Source organism: Argopecten irradians, chromosome 6 (assembly GCF_041381155.1).
Source record: "Argopecten irradians isolate NY chromosome 6, Ai_NY, whole genome shotgun sequence".
In the NCBI taxonomy this organism is placed as follows: Eukaryota; Metazoa; Mollusca; class Bivalvia; order Pectinida; family Pectinidae; genus Argopecten; species Argopecten irradians.
The window spans coordinates 24,637,002-24,648,876 of NC_091139.1; the positions used below are offsets into that span (position 1 = coordinate 24,637,002).

At 37.5% G+C, this 11,875-nt stretch overlaps 1 protein-coding gene across 1 annotated transcript in view; it reads right to left on the reverse strand.

Moving 5' to 3' along the window:
• LOC138325402 (eyes absent homolog 1-like) overlaps positions 1–11,127 on the reverse strand; it is a 131,331-nt gene extending 120,204 nt beyond the window's left edge. Inside the window, exon 1 of the mRNA XM_069271053.1 lies at positions 10,995–11,127. The gene's annotated coding sequence lies outside the window, so the exon portion shown is untranslated. The remainder of the gene's footprint in view (positions 1–10,994) is intronic.
• Between the last annotated feature and the right edge of the window lie 748 nt (positions 11,128–11,875).

Genomic DNA, 11,875 nt, shown 5'->3' on the forward strand with positions numbered 1-11,875 from the left:
AAAAGTAATGAAAGTGAACCCAGTTATCGTTTTCATATAAGCAGTCTGCAACTTTAAGCACTAGTCTGATGCCCACAACTAGTACTTTTACTGCCAGACTAGTGACGATTGTAATAAACTTTTCCGATTGGACTATGGCTCCCCACCCGATTAATATAGTAAATATTTTATTTACAAGAGTGGTGGTCAATTGCAGCACATTTTGAGTGAATTCTGTATCTGATTATTTCAGTCCAGATGCATCATTTTATGAGAATTTGTATTCACAAACGCAACTATACTGTAATTTGGGTCAAAAATCCTAAACTGATCATTGCTGAAGCAAAACAGGCCTACACAGCTGTATGTTTAATTTGGACTGGTGATTAAATAGTCGGACTAGTAAAATTTGGGGGTTTACTTGTCCAAATGGCTAGCAGCAAAAAAAACAACTAATGTCACAGACTGTATAAGGGCTGTGAAAAACTAGGGGACATAACTTAAAATCTTTCTTATACTCAGGTAAATGATCATGAGTGCCTATAAAGAAAACAAGACAGTATCAAGACTCTAGAGAGACATTTTTTATGGTGTTGAATATCTAAAAATAATAAAAGGATTTTCAACAATTTTTTATTTTTTTCAAACATAATTCAACATGGAAGTTCTTTGATTTTTGTTGTTGTTGTTGTTGACAAATTAAACATTTAGCTGCTTAGTGAATTAACGCATTAAAGATATAAAAGGGTCATCTTTAGATCATTCAAATGGACCTAATTTTTGGGGTACAAAATGAGTCAAATCTCAACCAATCTAACAATCCAGCACAGCGAAACAAAATATTCAGCTTAAGATTAAACAAGAACAAAGAAAGATAACTCTTCCATACCTTGACTCTAATGTAGATTAGATTATTGGTAAAAAATCGCCAATTGCATGTGTTGCTAAGTTTTCTCATAATTAATCTAACAAAAAAAATCTTTAATACAATAGAGAAGAGTAGCTAACCGAATATCAGGATTTATAAGTATTAACATAAATTAAAGGCCCATTACCTTTCCGGAGCAAAATATAAAGGTTTCTTAAAAAAACATGAATAATACCAGAAAATGCATACCGATGATCTAAAATAAGGTTACGACACCAAACATATGCAAGATTGCCTGCGTAATATATGAAAACAGTGGAGAGTCAATTCGCTGTTTTGCCGTCTGGCGCAGTGATAGTCAACTACCGCGCGGTATTTAGGACGACGGCGGGAAACATAATACGACCCGCGTTATGAAAATAAACATTTTATTTATTTTAATCAAATCGTTCAGAAGGTGATGATAAATGTAGTATTAACGGTAAGATAATAATTTTTAGGACTCTACAAAATTATCGATCTTGTTTTACATTCCCATTTTAAAAATTAAAAGCCGTTTCGGAAAGGTAGTGGGCCTTTAAGTCATCTAAACATTTTATCCTATTTTAATTAACACAACAGATCATCAGAAAGTCATAGTTTTTGTTTAATTCTACATCTGCTATTTCTGATAATGGATTTTTTGTTATTAAACACTTATTACCTAGAACAAAGGTAAAACAAAAGGCCACTTGGATTTTTTTTTTAACTAATTATAAAAAAAAAAATTCTTACAATTAGAAATAGCTAAATTGACGAGACGATTAGTTTAATTTTGAATCCCACCCATATAATGGTACTATCAATATTATTTGACTATGAATGTTAGTCAATGCTAAGTTTCAGAGAAACAAGAGGTCTAGAGGGCCTTTATCACTCACCTGGTTTGTAATGCCAAGTTTTGTTCTGAATACATGTTCATTGCTTCTTTTCTAATGGAATTCAAATATTTATCTCTATTTCCCCTATCAGGACATGCCCCTCCAGTCCGCAGTGGGTCAGAGCCAAAACTTATACAAACTCTATTTCCCTCCCCTCAAGAATGTTTCTAGACAAATTTGGTTACAATCCATGCAGAATTCTAGGGACTGATAGCGATTTAAAGGATTTACCCCTATTTCCCCTATTGGGCCCCCCCCCCCTCCTGTCCCCAGAGGTCAGAGAGCCAAAATTCATACAAACTCTGTTCCCCTTCCCTGAGGGATGTTTCAGGGAAAATTTAGTTACAATCCATACAGACCTCGAGGACAAGTAGCGATTTAAAGGATTTACCTCTATTTCCCCTATTGGGCCCCACCCCTCCTGCCCTCAAAGGTCATCCAAACATGTCGCAGGCCCAACATCAGGTCTCTTAGCCTCTTGGTTAATGACAAAAAGAAATTTAAAGATATTTACCTATGAACTTGCTTGAATGTTAAAGTCATTTGTTTGAACGAACTTTGTAACTCTTCATCATAGCAAGCTATAGGCTAAAGTTCAGACCCCGATTTCTCGAATCAAACTTGCTGTAAGTAAAAAAATTTCTCATAAATTACATATGGAGAAAAACTTAAGTTTTGACTTAACGAGTCTGTATTTTTGTTTTAAAAAATCGGAGTCAGGACTATAGGACTTTAAAAGGAAACATAACATATGCCACTAAAGACACAGCTAACAGGAAAGGAGAAATGTAGGGGCCAGACCACGTTCAAACCCCAGATAGACAGAGAAAATGTAGGGGCCAGACCAGGTTCAAATCCCAGATAGATGGAGAAAATGTAGGGGCCAGACCAGGTTCAAATCCCAGATAGACTGAGAAAATGTAGGGGCCAGACCAGGTTCAAACCCCAGATAGATGGAGAAAATGTAGGGGCCAGACCAGGTTCAAACCCCAGATAGATGGAGAAAATGTAGGGGCCAGACCAGGTTCAAACCCCAGATAGATGGAGAAAATGTAGGGGCCAGACCAGGTTCAAATCCCAGACAGACGGAGAAAATGTAGGGGCCAGACCAGGTTCAAACCCAAGATAGACGGAGAAAATGAAGGGGCCAGACCAGGTTCAAACCCCAGATAGATGGAGAAAATGTAGGGGCCAGACCAGGTTCAAACCCCAGATTGACGGAGAAAATGTAGGGGCCAGACCAGGTTCAAACCCCAGATAGATGGAAAAAATGTTGGGGCCAGACCAGGTTCAAACCGAAGGTAGACGGAGAAAATGTAGGGGCCAGACCAGGTTCAAACCCCAGATAGACGGAAAAAATGTTGGGGCCAGACCAGGTTCAAACCGAAGGTAGACGGAGAAAATGTATGGGCAAGACCAGGTTCAAACCCCAGATAGACGGAGAAAATGTAAGGGCCAGACCCCGTTCAAACCCCAGATAGATGGAGAAAATTTAGGGGCCAGACCACGTTCAAACCACAGATAGATGGAGAAAATGTAGGGGCCTGACCACGTTCAAACCCAAGATAGAAGGAGAAAATGTAGGGGCCAGACCAGGTTCAAACCCCAGATTGACGGAGAAAATGTAGGGGCCAGACCAGGTTCAAACCCCAGATAGACGGAAAAAATGTTGGGGCCAGACCAGGTTCAAACTGAAGGTAGACGGAGAAAATGTAGGGGCAAGACCAGGTTCAAACCCCAGATAGACGGAGAAAATGTAAGGGCCAGACCCCGTTCAAACCCCAGATAGATGGAGAAAATTTTGGGGTCAGATCACGTTCAAACCACAGATAGATGGAGAAAATGTAGGGGCCTGACCAGGTTCAAACCCCAGATAGACGGAGAAAATGTAGGGGCCAGACCAGGTTCAAACCCCAGATAGACGGAAAAAATGTTGGGGCCAGACCAGGTTCAAACCGAAGGTAGACGGAGAAAATGTATGGGCAAGACCAGGTTCAAACCCCAGATAGACGGAGAAAATGTAAGGGCCAGACCCCGTTCAAACCCCAGATAGATGGAGAAAATTTAGGGGCCAGACCACGTTCAAACCACAGATAGATGGAGAAAATGTAGGGGCCTGACCACATTCAAACCCAAGATAGAAGGAGAAAATGTAGGGGCCAGACCAGGTTCAAACCCCAGATAGATGGAGAAAATGTAGGGGCCAGACCACGTTCAAACCCCAGATAGATGGAGAAAATGTTCAAACCCCAGATAGATGGAGAAAATGTAGGGGCCAGACCACGTTCAAACCCCAGATAGACGGAGAAAATGTAGGGGCCAGGCAAGGTTCAAATCCAAGATAAACCTTTAACACTTTATATGTGGATGTTCTACTATTGATCAAAGTGGTCAGTGATGGTTGACCTAGTTAAAATATCCACTACAGTTGCACTGTGAGTATTGTTCATCACTCTATAGACTTTTCCTTTGTAGGTTTAGTGACTTAGATTCACAGTGACCGAGGGGTTAAGATGTACATACTACCACAAGCTCTCCACCTCTGGGTCACATGTTTGAATCCATTAAGGAGCACTTGCCAGTGACTGACTGCTGGTCAGCAATTTTTCTCCAGGTACTCTGACTTTCCTCAACAAATAAACCTGGCACACACTTAAATGACTCTGGCCTAATCAAGCCAACTGACCATAAGAGCGAGCAATGTCAATTAGGTATTTAAGGAATACAGGTCTGAATGCTGTAGTTGCTTGTTTTTTTTAGCTAAATGTGTCTACTTCCAACCCACATATGGATAAAGTGTATTTATATTTACTCCTTTCACACTCCTTTGTAATATTCCAGAAATATATTCCGAAACATTTTTTTTTATATATACCCTGATACAATATACATATAAATATTGTAATAATTATTCGGATTGCCTTAAGGAAAATATAAACAAATAAACAAATAGAAAGAAAGTGAAATAGCATGAAAGAGATATTTTGATTGATTGAAAATAAAGAATGAAAAGAGAATGATATATGAAAGCCCTCCTGCGAGAGGACAAGACTTGTAGAAGAAAATGTCTTCGTTTCTGAAAATAAAATATATTGTTTAGAAAAAAAAAGTAATATTCCAGAAATTGAACATACTAATTCTTTTCTTTTTGTTTTAGATATCTATAAGGTTTCATTATGACCACACCATGCCTTAAACAGGGCCTAATAAACAAATCAGAAGTCAGAAAGTGGGGCTAAATACATTCCTGTATCACCTTGAATTGATGACTGTATCAAAATCAAAGTATGGATATGAGCTTAACAAGTTTGACTTCTGGGATTTCTGTCATACCTACAAAGAATTGATTTTTAATCACAAAAAATAAACAAGGATACAATTTGCAAGGATACCATAATATGTATAGGCCCCCTACCTGGAGGGATTAATACACTGACAGGGTGGACATACCTTTATACAGGCCAAAGCCTTTAAGGTAATGCGACACGGACTCAATTCAACGTTCAGTTCTGGTATGCATAATTTCTTTTATCTGCAAGTTAGTAAATACGTACATCATTTTGGACTACTCTACAGGTAGTACCCCAGGTAGATCTAACATTTGTTTCATATTTTAATCAACCTTCACTGAACAGAGAGTTGGTTGACGATATTCACGTCCTATTAACAGCCAGGGTCATGTAAGGACGTCCTCCCATGTATGCTGTGTATTGCACATATGAAGTGTGTGGTACATGTTTCGGGAGACTGCGGTATATTTGTGTTGCGTCTTCTTGAATAGTGGAACTCTTGCCCTTTTTATAGTCCTATAACACTGAAGCATGCAGCCAAACAAAGACACATAGCAACACTCTCTGTTCCCCCCGGAGTATGCTGAACGCTAAGCAGGAGTAGAAACTACCACTTTTATAGACTTTGGTGTGTCACCGCCAGAAGACAGAACCCAGAGCCTACCTCACAAGGGCGAGCAGTCAATAGAAGGCCATAAGTGAGGCAGTGTCAATAGGTCTAGACAATAGGAAGAATAAAGTCAGTTAGGATGATGAGAAGATATAAGATCCTAAATTTAGTCGCTTTTTACGATCATGCAATAGGGGAAGCAGGTAGATAACTTAACAATTAGACGACCTGATATATTCTACAACCAATACTCCACTGACATTTTAAAACCTATAAAGCACATTTGTCAGAAGCTGTTGAAAGGTCATTGGTTTTTCCGCTGGAAACTCTAGCTTTTTTCAACCTCAGAAAACGGGTACACCCTTTATAGGTGCATATAGAAAGCAAAAGAATTTAGTTAGTATGTTTCAGATACATTCATCTCTAGGAAGGATAAATACCCCCAAAACTCTGAATTTAAAAGTAAAGTCTCATCCTTCAGTGCTCAGGAGATCTAGATCTGTTACCTGTTAAGTTAATGGTAAACTCTACATATCTGTAACCAGATACGCCCATAATAATATGTTACTGCTGTAAAACTTAGCTGTTTTAAAATGTATTGCAACAAGAAATGCAAATATCAATTATATTTTGAATTACCAAAGCCAGCAGGAAGGCCTTTTAAATGCCCAACAAGCTTGTTAGTGAAACAAAATCTACATATAAATGTAATATTGATGGCTTAAGACTTTATCGTTGTCTAAAGCTGTAACAGTGTCAGATATAAGCCTGGTCTTGGTGTCACTTTAACTACTCTGTTGACTCCAATTCTGGCCTCAAGTCTAGTGTCGACTATAGTCTGTTGGCTAATGATGTGATAAAGGTAGTAAGCTGTACTGAAATCACCCCATAGACCCTGGGTCACAAGTTTGAGGTCACATTGTGAGAGGTACCAGCTGTTGGTTGGTAGTTTTTCTCCTGGTACTCTTAACTTTTAGTTTCCGCCATCACTATTTTTTGGTATGGTCAGCCTTAAAATGTAAGAGGAGTGGAAACATGCACAGCCAGGCAAGAGTTCAAATTTAAAACAACAACTGGATCTCTCCCGATCTCTTCGTGATCTATTTAATGGTGATCCACCTGATCCAGATCATCCTTCTCTCCTCTTTTATTTTTCAGACCAAGTACTCATAATTTCACAACCCAGGTTTAGGTATTCCGATGCATTCACAGCACTTATATAACAAGGTTTGGTCACAGCCCATATGCAAAAGTAGCCCAAAAATACACTGCCAGATTGGGGTTTAAATAATGGACCTCCCAACACTACCAATTGAGCAATCTCCTCAACATAATTTAAATGGTCCAGATCTGCTACATTTAATTCATTTCTCCTATATTCGTGTTTGACCCTAAGACTTCATTCCAAAGCCAGGTTTGTTCATGCACGTTTGTTTGTTTAATCATGTATTAAAAGCCAGTGTCATGCAAGGACGGCCTCCCATGTATGAAGTGTGTAGCGTGTGTGAAGTGCGAGTTGCATGTGTTGGGAGACTGTGGTATGTTTGTGTTGTGTCTTTTTGTATAGTGGAACTGTTGCCCTTTTTATAGAGCTATATCACTGAAGCATGCCGCCGAAGACAACAAGCAACACCCCCCTCCTGGTCACATTATACTGACAACGGACGAACCAGTCGTCTCATTCCCGTTATGCTGAGCACTAAGCAGGAGCAGATACTACAACCTTTATAGACTTTGGTGTGTCTCGGCCAGGGGACAGAACCCAGAGCCTTCCTCACAGGGACGAACGCTCAACTCAAGGCAAAAAGTGAGGCTGTGCCAAGGGAGGCATTAGGAAACAAAGTCAGTAAGGAAGAAGAGAAAAGATAAGATCCTAAATTTAGCCGCCTTTTACGATCATGCAATAGGTGCAGTAGGTACAATTCAAACGCTCAACCTGCAGGACAGGGTTTTTACATACCAGTGTCAAATATTCACAATGCTCAGCACAAAATTCAAATAATTTCGGCCAAAGCAGTAGGCATTGAATGTAAAAGAGTCAAGTCCAAAGGAATCGTATGAATGCTTCACTTCAAAGTCTAAGAAAATCATGTGTCAGCGATTTTGGTTTTGATTTGGTAAAAAATCAATTACATGCACAACATCCTATTATCTACATGGTTCGTTAAAGGATGTGTCAAGTTTAGGAGGTTGAGGAAAGCCGTAGAACCCAGAGAAAAACCACCAACCAACAGTCAGTAACTGACAACTGACCCACACAGGATTTGAAGTTAGGACCCAAAGGTGGAGGGCTTGTGGTAAATATTCGGAACATCTTTAAAACCACTCAGCCAATGGGGCCCCAGGACTATACTGAAGACCAATATAAAGGGAACACACATATTCAGTAGGTTTTGAAATATATATATAAAAAAAAAAACCAAGAATTATTTAGGAGCACGTGGAATATGGATGGATCATATAGGAATGCCAATTTGAATAGCCATTCATCCATCTGATCAGAATGGGTTAAGAAACAATTTCCCTACAGAAATCCAATACACAGAGAAAGGGATCAAATTAGCTTTTTCAAAGCATTTCACTCAAGACATTAAAACTTCGAATCACCCTCTTATACAAAATCATTTACAATAGAACCTGTCTTAGCAACCACCTCTATAAAGAGACCATCTCCATAATAAGACCAAGTGCACATTTTCTGGATCAGACAACCTGGCATTAATGACCATATTTCCTTGTTCCTTGGTCAGTCATTGTAGGCAGGTTTGATTGTAATTGTGAATGGCACCAAATTTCCATATGGATACTAAAACACAGGCTCTGCTAGTACTGGCGTGCACAAACAGTATTCAACCCAATAAATATCCAGGGTGCTTAAAAAATTGAAACAAATAAGGGGGCACTTAATAAAACAAAATTTGGACAAGCCTTTCAAAGTTATTGCATAAAGTAGTCCAAAAATTTGCAAAAGTAATTGATATAGAAACTAGTGGTATAACAACACATTGAACTATTGATGTCTTCATATTTTCAGTCTACATTAATTTGAAATAAGTGCCTAAAATGGAGGAGTTGGGGGGGGGGGGGGCGTTTATAAGAATGTTTGCATTTATTGGGTCAAATATGGTACTAGGGGTAAAAAAAACCCAACACCATTGCATTAATAGAGATAGTTAAATTTTCTAGGCTCTTTCTAAAAATATTCAAAATATGACAAAAAAAGTGTTTGTCTTCTTACAGCAATAACCATTGGGTTCAATTCAGTGCAAGAGATTAGCTAAATCTGAAAATGGGAACCGCTAAAGATAAAGTTACAAACAAATTAAACTTCAAAGTGTTCAAGATTTTCTCATATCTTCCTACGAACATTATTAATTTTGAAACAGAGGTAGTGATTCATCATTAAATATATTAACATACAAACCTGCATTTGTTTCACCTGTTGATAAAAACTGTGTGTAAGATCCAGGATGTAGAACTGTGACTTTACTATTCATCTGTGAATCGTTTTAATGGATCTGTCCTACATTTGTGCTGTAGTAAACAGCTGTATGCTAACAAAAGTTAGCCACATATGTAATGACCATAATACAAGTTAGCCAGAAATCCTTAATAAAAAAATTCTCTGCTACACGAGGCAATGTGTTCCATTCTTTGTATCTTTTGAACTAATTAAAGCCTTTATTGGCCCAGCGATGTATGAGCGCCTTGTCAAACAGTTGCGAGTAAGAAAACAAGACAGTTTTTAATTCTTTACAGTTCCACATTTGAACAAATAAAACCTTTCTGATTTTCTTAAAAGTAAAAATGCTTGAAGAGTAATGCTATTAATACATCACACTGATTGAGAAGTTTTTTAACTAGTTAGCCCAATGTTGACAAGATATCTGCAAATAATACTCATGGCACAGTTAGTTTAATGACCAAAATCATGAAATAATGTTTTCTTTCAACCAATTATTTTTTATAAATTCTTTAGTTAGATGACTATTTTTCTGCAATCTGAATATTTTTTTCATGTTTGAATATTAACAATTTGGTGTAAGAAAAACAAACACTGCAAGAAATAAGAATATTGTCTAAAACTGTAATTAAGCTAACCAGGAACGAGGTGATTGGTGATACCATCTGTGTGTTCTGAAGGACAATGTCCCCTACTCAAATCTGTGCTGAACACTTCCTACACATAAGCTGGGTAAAGATAAAAGTTAAAGTTCTTTTTATAGAAATTAAAGAGGGTAACATATTCTACCTGACTACAGGTGTTAAGGATATGATGAAAGCTTCAAGTAAAGCACAGGTAAAACTACAGCACTCTGACGATCCTTACTAGGAAATAGTAAACCTGTTATCATTTGACCCAAGTATCTTCAAATAAGACATGGGCAAAAAAATCAACAAAATAATAAAATGACTAATTAAAATGATTTAAAAAATTGACTGATGCTTTGGTCTAATATTCTATTTCAAAACCATAGGTTACTGGCACAAATATATAGTTGTATCTCCTGCAGGTCTTCAAATGATTTTTATCATTTCAAATCAAATGGAAACAAACTGATTTGAGCTAAAATGCTCTGAATCTTATGTGCTTTTTTTGCAATGAAACTTACAAAAATACAGTATTCATGTTTCAAATAATTAATAAAATTTTGAATAGATGCACTATTTGTTTGCTCAGTGACCAGGTTCTGCAGGTTTTACATGTATAACAATTTACTATCCTTTTGTCTAAAGACAAATTTTGAATAAGTCTAGCAACTCATGCCTATGGGTGTACAAGTTCAATCAATAGCATTAAATGAAATTGATTCTAAATTCGTTAAACTTCATCAAATTCACACTTCAATCTTAATTCAGTACATAGAAAAATTATGAGTATCATCTATATGCTTGTAGATCAAGAAAAACAATTTTTGAAAGATTGCCTTTAAACTTCCCTTCCATATATCTAATGTAGACGACAAAAAGGCTATATTCTTTGGTTAAGCTTGCATGGACAGATACATTAAACGTCTTTTGAATTACATGTATCAAGTAGCATTATCACATAAGAACATCTTTGCCGTTTTCCTCCGTTACATGAAACAATGTAATTTGATCTTTGTTTGGTCTGAAACTCCGTCAAAACAAACAGTGTAGCCGGAAGTTGCCCCACTCCAGCATCTGTACCACGTAGAGAGTCTACAGCCATGTTGTTGTAAAACAAAACTAGAGCACGTGCCCACATTTCTTGTACGTCTCGGAGTTCTCTAAAACTTCCGAGCGAGCTATATTATATCATATTTACAAAATATAACTTCATCTGCAAGGGAAAGCATTCTTACCTCATATATCATACTCCCGTGTTCTGTAAACATCGTATATATAACTCTACAGCACGGTTCCAAATGTTCGCCATTTTTGCTTGAATCCTGGGAAACGTGCTAGAGGCACGCTGAGGGGTGCACGGCGATGCATTTTGTATGTACATAGTGAATGTCTGCTACTGAAACAGGTCTACAGTACACATGTGTGTTTTAGTTTTCCACGTGTTCGTCTCAACTTCAGATATATGACCCCTTCTGAGTAAGAAATTGGCTTATAAACTTTGTATTTAAAAATATGTCCTAGATGTAACTCGAGCTTTAAGAGCAAGCAAAACAAGACTTTAAATTTAAGTCATCAGAAACATACAAGTATATTGTTTATCACTTCGGGCTTTTATAAATATAGAATAATCATTTATGATTTCATTTGGTACTGAAATCAAATGTTAAACAAGTTGGAAGCAATTAGTTTTAAAATAGTATTGCCTGCGTATCTTTTGTCTTACCCCACTTTTTTCTAACGAAGGGAGGGGCATTCAATATAAGTAAATTGTTTGGATTTGATCCAAACCCCGATCGAGATAATAGTAAAATGAAATACGGACTCAGAGGTCTGGCGAGTTATAATCTTAAGCTACTGCCAAGAAGCAAATTAAGAAACAAACGTTTTTACCTCCTAAATTATTACGTCTGTCGCTTTTTTAAACTGTTATTTCTCTTTTTCTGCATTTATCCCCCTCCACCCCCTTTTTTTGAAAAGCGTGATATCAATACATGAAAAAAAAAGCTGGGAAACTCATGGAATCTACAGGGACACCACCTCATACCCATGTACATGTATTACTATTGGTGTCGTATCCACCACTGGACTATGCCATGGAAAAAGTGAATGTTTTTTT